An 8,033-nucleotide genomic window follows, 5' to 3' on the forward strand; every position below is an offset into this window, starting at 1 on the left:
GGTCCGGCCCGGCCCGCGCCGCCCCCTGCCCGCTACTTCCTGCCAGGGGTGGGGCAGGGGTGCCCGGGTCCGCAGACCCCGCCGCAGGAGCTACAGCCGGAGCTCCTGAGCGTTGTGCGCAGACCGCGGAGGGGCCCCCTTTCTTGAGGGGGGCTGTCGCTGCCCCCCAGGCCACAGACCGGGTCCCCAGTCCGTGGAAACAACCCCCAAGAGGACCAGGGTCGTAGGTTGGAATTTTGGGCACCGGGCCACTGGTGGCGCCGAGCAACGGGGTAGCCTCGGCGATGTGAGTCAGACCTGCCCCGGGGCGCTGTGTGACCTTGGGCAAAACGCTAACCCTTTCTGGACTCCACATTGCCGGTTCTCAGAGCGCTAATTCCCAGATTTAGGAGTCTGGGTCGGTTGGGACGACCAGTTTATGGCTTTCTTAAGTTTATTAAAGGCGCGTGTGAGGATTTTTTTTGTTACTTAGGCCACTTTCCTGGAAAGATTTTCACGGTGGGGCTGGATGGGAGGAGGGAGAGGTAGGTGCCTCTGGACTTTGGACCACGTGGAGGTGAGGTGGAGGTGGCGGTGGTGGGCCGCTGTGTGTAGCGGAGGTGGGGACAATGCCGATTCCTGTCCACCCCCTCCCTGCCCAGTGCCCACCTCCTCGGACGCAGACCCTTCAGCCCAGTTCGTAAAATTGCATGCTAGGGCGCATTTTATTGTTATTAAATTAGAGGTGGGGGTGGGGGGGGTTGGACAGGGAGTTCTTTCTGTTCTCACTGCGCTCTAAGTTGTCGGTGCCTTCGCCCCACCCAAGACCCTGGGGGCGAGCTGAAAACCCGAGAGTCCCCCAAGGAAAAGGCCCGGAGGGAGGCGGCGCGCCGGGAGGCGTCACCGCCCAGCCAGTCGCTGGAGTGCAGCCGCCGGAGCCCGGCCTGGGGGCGGGGTGGGTTGGGTGCAGCTGGGCTCGCCCGCGAAGCCCAGCCCAGAGCCAGGCCCCGACCCGCCCTGGCCGCCTCCCGGCCCAACCGGAGAAACCCCGAGATGGGAGAGGGGTCCAGCGCGTGGCGCTTCCAGCCCTGGAGGCGGGCCATCAATAAGACGAAGTTGGCCGCGGCCTGTGGAGGGACGGGGCGCGGGGTAGGGGGAGATGTCCACGCGGCCGAGGCCTGGCCTTGTCCCCAGGCCACGGACAGGCCGCCACAACTCCTCTTGTCCTCGCCGGCTGGAGATCAAACGGCTGAAAAGGCAGCTGTGTCCTTCCCAGTCTGACGGGAGATTTCAAGTCCTGCCCTGGGCAGACACACACTGGGGGNAGGGGGTCACCCACCGGAGAATCTTCAGATGTCCAGCCACGCCCACTTCTGGGTCAACCCGTGCAAGTCCCTCTCCCACGCGGAGCACCCTGTCTCCTGACCCCTACGCTTCCCACAGACCCAGGCCTCAAGGAGTGGGACCCGTGTTGGACCTCAAGGAGTTAATGGGGGGAGCGCACGGATTCGGGAATGGTACTCCCACAAGGTCTCCCGTTCCCGTTCCCCCAGTTGTGCTCTTAATTCTTTCCTTCTTTTACTTTTATTTTGTCCACTTGGCTCTCCCAGTTTGAAATATCAGGATATCTATGGAGACACTTTTTGGAAGTTTAACCCTGACCACCCCCCCCCCGCCCCCATAAAGCAAAAGTAAAAAAACTAACAAACTGACCATGTCCCCCAGTCCCCTTGTCGACCCCAGTCCGCTTACACAGCCCTTCCCCACTTCAGTCCAAAAGAGCTTTTGGCGGGGTGGGTGGGGACTTGCGTGGATTCAACTAACTTCCACGCACTCCGCACTCCCCCTTCCTTCTCAGGGGGGTCCTGCTCCCCGGAGGGGAGGAGAGATGAAGAAGATTTTCTTTTATTTAAAAATACCCTCCTTCCCCTCCCCTTCTGCGAGGCGGGTGCACGGGGAGAAGAGGAGCGCACAAAAACGCCGTCTGCACGTGTGGCCGGCCTGGACGGGTNGAGTGTGTGTGTGCGCGCGCGCGCGCGCGCGAGTGTGTCTCTGTGTGTGCTTTCTTGTTCTCTTACAGGGTACAATGTTAAAAAGCCACCGCTAGTCGCCCCCAGTGCTCCGACTCTCTGGGTCTTTTTGTCTCTAGTGCAGATTAAACGTCACGTCCGCACTTGAACTTGAATTTTATCCCATTGTACAGAGGCAGCCCCAGCCATAGAGAGACCGAGAGCTCCCAGAGAACCCGGACTCCGCCATCTTCACGTTGCAATCTATAGNACAGGCAGCCCGCAGAAAGCCCAGAAACAACCGAACCCGGGCAGTTTTACATTGCTTTGGGTTTTTTGAGGGGGCGGGGTGAGGGGGTACGAGACAAGTCCCCAAGTTTTCTTTGCTTTTTTTTCTTCTTTTATTTTTTATTTGTTTGCATTTTTCTCCCCACCCCCCACCCCCCACCTCCTGGTAGCNGCCTCTTTCTCCTATTTTAGATCGAGAGATTTTTTTTTCTTTTTTTCCTTTTCTTTTTCTTTTTGCAAACAAAGCAAAAAACAGCATAGAAGAAAGAGCAAAATAAAGAAGAAGAGAAGGAAGAGAGGGCAAGAGAGGAAGGGGGAAAAAAAAAAACAAAACACCAANTTGCTATTTGCAAAAGAATCCAGCTGCGCGGCTGTTTGCTGGGCTCTTGCCTCCCCCCCACCCCATATCCCCACCTCCGTCTGTCTCCTGGGATGATCTTGTCTTCTATCCCCCACTCCAAAAAAAGGTTGGGGGGGGGGATTGGGGGCTGGTGAAAAAAACCCGCCACGGGGAAAAAAGAAGGATTGCCAGCCAGGATTGGTAAGAGAGGGATGTGCTTGTAAAATAGGAAGAAAAAAAAGAAAAAGAAAAAGAAAAAAGAAAAAAAGGGAAAATTAAAAAAAAGAAAAGGAGAGAGACCTATCAATCTCTTACCCATCTTTCTATCTCCTCATCTTTCGTCTCGCTTCTCTAAATAAACAAGGCAGGTCGCCGTGGAAATCCACCGGCTGAAACCGTGTGGATTTCCAACAAGGGGCCGGGCAGGCAAAGTCAGGCAGCGGGGCAGGGACGCAGCAGTTCGGAGCGCCCCGGTGGGGTTTGTTCAGAACAGGGGAAGGGCGAGCGCGAGCCGCCCAGGTGCGGGGTTTGCAGGGGAGCTCGCCCCGAGTGCCCGCGCGCTTGCAGGGGGAAGCGCGGCTCGCAGCGGTCCCGGCCCGGCGCAGCCCGCGGGGCCGCTGCTCCGCGGCGCGCGAACATCTCCCCGCGGTCCTGTCTCTCGCCGTGCCTCCTAGATCGCCGTTGCCTTTTTTTTTTTAATTGCAATAGAAATAAAACATCCTCGGGGTGCCATCGAGACCACGGGCAGGTTGTGTTCCCTTGCCNCTCCCCTCCCCTGAACACCCAGCATAGGAGCCATCTGCTCGGAGCATTTGCTGCTGCCGTCTCTCCTTTGTTACAGCAGATACATTAGTAAGAATTTGTGGATTTATTATTGTTATTTTGGGGAGGGGAATAGATTTTTAAAGCGGGGTTCGCCTTGGGAGAGGGATGCGTTTTTTTGGTGGGAGAGAGCAGAACTTCTCTTTTATTTTGTACCATTGTAACATCAAAGAAGGCTTACTGATTGCATTTAAAACAAAATGTTTTACAACCAGACTTGAGCCTGGTTTGATCAAGGTCCTTTTCTGGGCCAGTTGATGTTCGGTCCTTTTACCTAGCCGGTAGCCATCGCTTAATGCCTCTGTACCCCCCACCCCCTTTAGGTGCTGGACTGGTTGTTACAATGTCTATATTTGCAGAGGTCAATTTCTGTAGGAGGCAATTTGCTCCTCTATAGCCTCTGTATAATTGTAAGGGTTCTTTATGAGGAGGGGGNTGCTCCTCTGGCATTCCGGGGACAACAGGAGAAAGCCCTGGCCAGGAAGACGGCTGGCAGCTGGGCGGGGGGGACAAGGCGTGCTGGTGCCACATCCTTCCATCCTTCATTTGTTCCTGCTCTCTCTCTCAGCCTTGCTCGGAGCGGTGCTGCAGCCGCTGGCTGCCACTGGAGCAGGGCGGGAGAGAGAGGAGAGAGGCCAAGGAAAAGAGGGGCAAAAGATATCTTGCCTGCCTTTCAGGGGCGCATGGAGCCCAGGGCGCGTGCAGGGGGTCAAGCGGAGAGAGCCGTCCAACCAGTTTTCAGACAAGGCAATTTATTATCAAAAAGCAGCTGGCTTTTCTGTTTGTCCTGTGTCACCCGGGAGGTGGGAGGGCAGGCAGCGTAATGGCAAGAATTGGACGCAGTTTAGGCTGCGTGGCCCGTGAAAGTGTTTCCCCACAGTGATGCAAGGGTCGTGGGCTTAGGGTGCCGTGGAGCCCTGGGCCGGCAAAAGGAGTGCTGTCACAGCCTTGAGCCCGGGTTTGCGTTCTCGATTTTAAATGTGAAAGGAGCTGCCCCAGATGTGGTGTGTCTTCAGTGGGGTGGCAGCCCCTCTTCTGCAGAGAGGATGCAACTTAGCTTAACTGCTGGTCTGGGAAAGGCAAGAGCGTGGAAACAGCAGATCATCTTGGGCGGGGGTGGGGTGGGGAGGTGGTTGGAGAAGAGCTCTATAGTGAGCTGGTTCAGTGTACAGACAGGGCCAGAGAGTGGAAGAGAAGTGTAAAGCAGTGTGAGGAGACAGCTGGGGATGGACACCTGGGCTTCTGGTTTGCTTCAAAATGTTTGACCCAGATGGATATGGCTTTTAGAACCAGAGGACAGACACAGCTATTAATAAAAACAAACACAAAACAACACAGTGACAATAGTGAGAGGGAAGAAGAGGGGGCAGCGGCTGGCCAGGCAGAGGAGGGAAGGGCCGTGAGCCCGCCGTGCCAGACAGGGAGAGCAGGGGGGAATGAAATGAAGTCCCGTCCACGAAAGAGCTCCGTGGCTTTTCAAAGAAAATAGGATGTCCGTGGCAAATTATACAACCCCAGCGAAGGTGATTTTTCCAAGAACCTACCAACAGGTTTCCTTGGAAGATCAGTAATTTTCTCTATGAATTCATGATTTTGCAAACCAGCTAGAGACCCAAGGTTTGACACGGGAAGTTAGGCGAACTGTGTTAATTTCATGGTTGCCTTTTAAATTGGGTTTTGCTGTAGCTGTGTGTTTTGGAGATGGCTGGGTTCACAATGACCTTAACTCCCTGGGGTACAGTGTATCTCCAGTGGTCCACAGGCTTTCAAGATTGGGCCTCGGATAAATTTCACAAGCCATGCGCCCCTCTTTTTTTGGGGGGGTAATGGGCGGGGGGAGTGAAGTTTGTCTCCCACTCTGCACAGAAGGGAACCCCATGTCATTAGAAGTGTGATATAAGTCAGCTGCTCTGATTCCACGGGAGAATAAAAATGTGTTCATCAAAGGTGTTATGCCAGGCTGATTTTATTCATTTGTAATTCACACCTGAGAGAAAACAGCCGTGAGCGTATTTTAACAACCCTTAATATTTTTAAAGGGTATTCTTTCCTTCCCTGAATATTATGTACATATGCATATTTTTTTCTTTAAGGGTGGGGAGCTTGCTATCTGCCTGGACTTTGGCCTTGGCGATTTTTGTCTGGCCTTCAAAATATTTCGTAACAGAAAACGAGTCATTTCTCAAGTGCCGGAGCGAATGCAAGTGGCTTTGGTGAAGCTGGCCTTAGGAACATGGAGGGAGGCTGAGGTCAGATGGCTGGGGTGTGACACTTTGCTGTCCGCCGTGCAGGGCCGAATGGGGCTTACTGACTGAGGACAAGACCAGCTCTAGGTGCATCTGATGGTAATTAGCAGTAGGTCTCAGGTGAGATGGAAGCACGCGGAACAGTTCGTTTACAGACAGCAGCTGCCTACTGTCGAACGCACCAGTTTCTAGCGTCTTATCAGAATCGAGCTCTTGACGCTTTTCGCTTAGAGCACACGTCTTGCACCAGCATTCCCTTTCTCCTTTTCATCTCCTTTCTCGATCGCTCTGCATTCTCTGTTGCTTGTTGTGATAAAATACTTCTCCAAAATAAACTTTCAGTTGAATTGGCTTTTGGTTGATGGCAAGCCTGAAACGCCGAGCCCCGCCTGGTGCCACTTGGCAGCTAGGGGGAGCTCGGTGCCCGTGTCATGGCTTGGCGCCTCCGCTACAATGGGCCAGGAACGGGCTTCCGTGGGCTTCCATCCGCTGCCGCAGCAGTTTGCGTTGCTGCTGCAAAATGTCTTAAGTGTGAAGTTGTAATATTGATTTTCCTGCAGAGATTCGAGCGGGACAAAATGAGAATATAAGTTTGAGAAATCATTTTCAAGCCGTTGGCATTGATTTACAAGCCCTCACTAGGCAGACAGGGGCCTTTTTCTTTCTTTTTTTTTTCTTCCTCTTCCTGATTTTTTTTTAAACAATTAAAATGGTTAGTTTGAATGGGTGTGTTTCCCCCCGTTAGTCTGTGGTCTTGACTTTCTGAAAATTCCATTAGGCTCTTAAGGCATCTGTGATCAGGTTGGGGGGCGGTCTGGGAAGAGTGTCCATCATTTTGTCCATTTCTGTGGTGCATGTCAGAGACCCAGGGAACGGTCGAGAAGCACTGCTTTTGGGAGTCATGCTCCTAAAAGAGCTTGATGAATGGAAATCCTTTCAGCTCAGGTTTTATAACACTTGGATCCTCAATGCTATTTATTAGGTAATGTTCCCACTGTACTAAGGGAAATAGCGCCATTCCCCGAAGATATCAAATGCCAACTCAAATAATGTGTAAAACTTTGTTTGGAAGGAGTATAGGCTTGCTAAAGCTTTCACCCCAAACAGTGCCCTTAACGGTTGGCTTTTAATGAGACTCTTTCTCTCCTAAACGTGTAATTTAGTGCTGGGGCATATGTGTGCTTTTGATCACGGGATTTCTGGATCTATGATGTCTTCTCCAAGTTCAAGAAATCTGCAGACAGCACAGTTAACCCCGAGTCTTGTGCCTGAGTTCAATATATGGGCAGAAGAGGTTGCCCTGAGATGGGAAAGAGGGCTTTATTCTAACCTGAAAGAGAAATAAATTAGGTCAGACAAAAGCCTAGTGCTGTCATCAGCTGAGAAAGAGGCTTCACTCTCCAGCGCGGAGGGCCAGCAATTTATCTGATGATTTCTCTACTTCATTTAATGTTTGAATTGAGCCAGTCGTGAGTGTAGTGCGGCCGCGAGCTCATCTGACAATTCAGGATGGAAGTGGTGCAGTCACCTCGCAGCCTTGGGCTGGGCAGTGGCCTTTGACCTTCAGAATACCATTAAAAAAAATTCAGTTTAGAAATCGCCACCCCTCCGCCTTGGAACTTGGGAGAGTTTCACAAGCTGTAACTAAACACAGACCGCAGAGATGACGGTGCTTGACAAAAACAATGTATATGGGGAGGGTAGAGATGGGGTTCTTGACCTTCGGGATGGCCTCCTGTGTCTCTTGTGTCTAGAGGGAGGGCCCTCTGGCTGTCCCGATAGGGCCTACCTTTAGCCGAAGCTCTCCAAGGACTTGCGACTCCAGGTTTACTGCTGGGGTCACATCTGGGAGGACGAGGAAAAATAAATGCTCCTTGGGGACTGCACCCAGCACCACACGGTCAAGTAGCTGATGGCGGCCACCCGTCCTTCTCTTAAGGTGGTGTTAGTGGTAGGCACACTGATGTATTTTTTCACGGGGAGAGGGCCCAGAGAAATACTGGGAATGAAGGTCTGTCACCCAGCTGCTCTGCATATGGCTTTGTCATTTCGCAGTGCTCTTCATTCACGCACACGATTGGGTCTGAGGTCCTGAGTGCCCTGTGCCCGTTCCCCCCACCCCCACCCCATTCCTTCTTCCCAGAAATCTCTCTTCCTTCCCAGAGAGCCAGCGAGATCTGCTCCTGTTCTGGTCCTCGTTTCTCTACCCCCTCCCCAAGAAACGCCGTTTGTTGACTGCCTCTTTGGAGCAGGGGTTTCCCCAGGGCGTGTATAAAAAGTGCCAATAGCAGGCTATTTGGGGACCCACACAAGCACAGGGACACACTTCTTTCGTCTTCTGCACGAAGC

Source organism: Crocuta crocuta, unplaced genomic scaffold (genome assembly GCF_008692635.1).
Source record: "Crocuta crocuta isolate KB4526 unplaced genomic scaffold, BGI_CrCroc_1.0 scaffold299, whole genome shotgun sequence".
Classification (NCBI taxonomy): domain Eukaryota; kingdom Metazoa; phylum Chordata; class Mammalia; order Carnivora; family Hyaenidae; genus Crocuta; species Crocuta crocuta.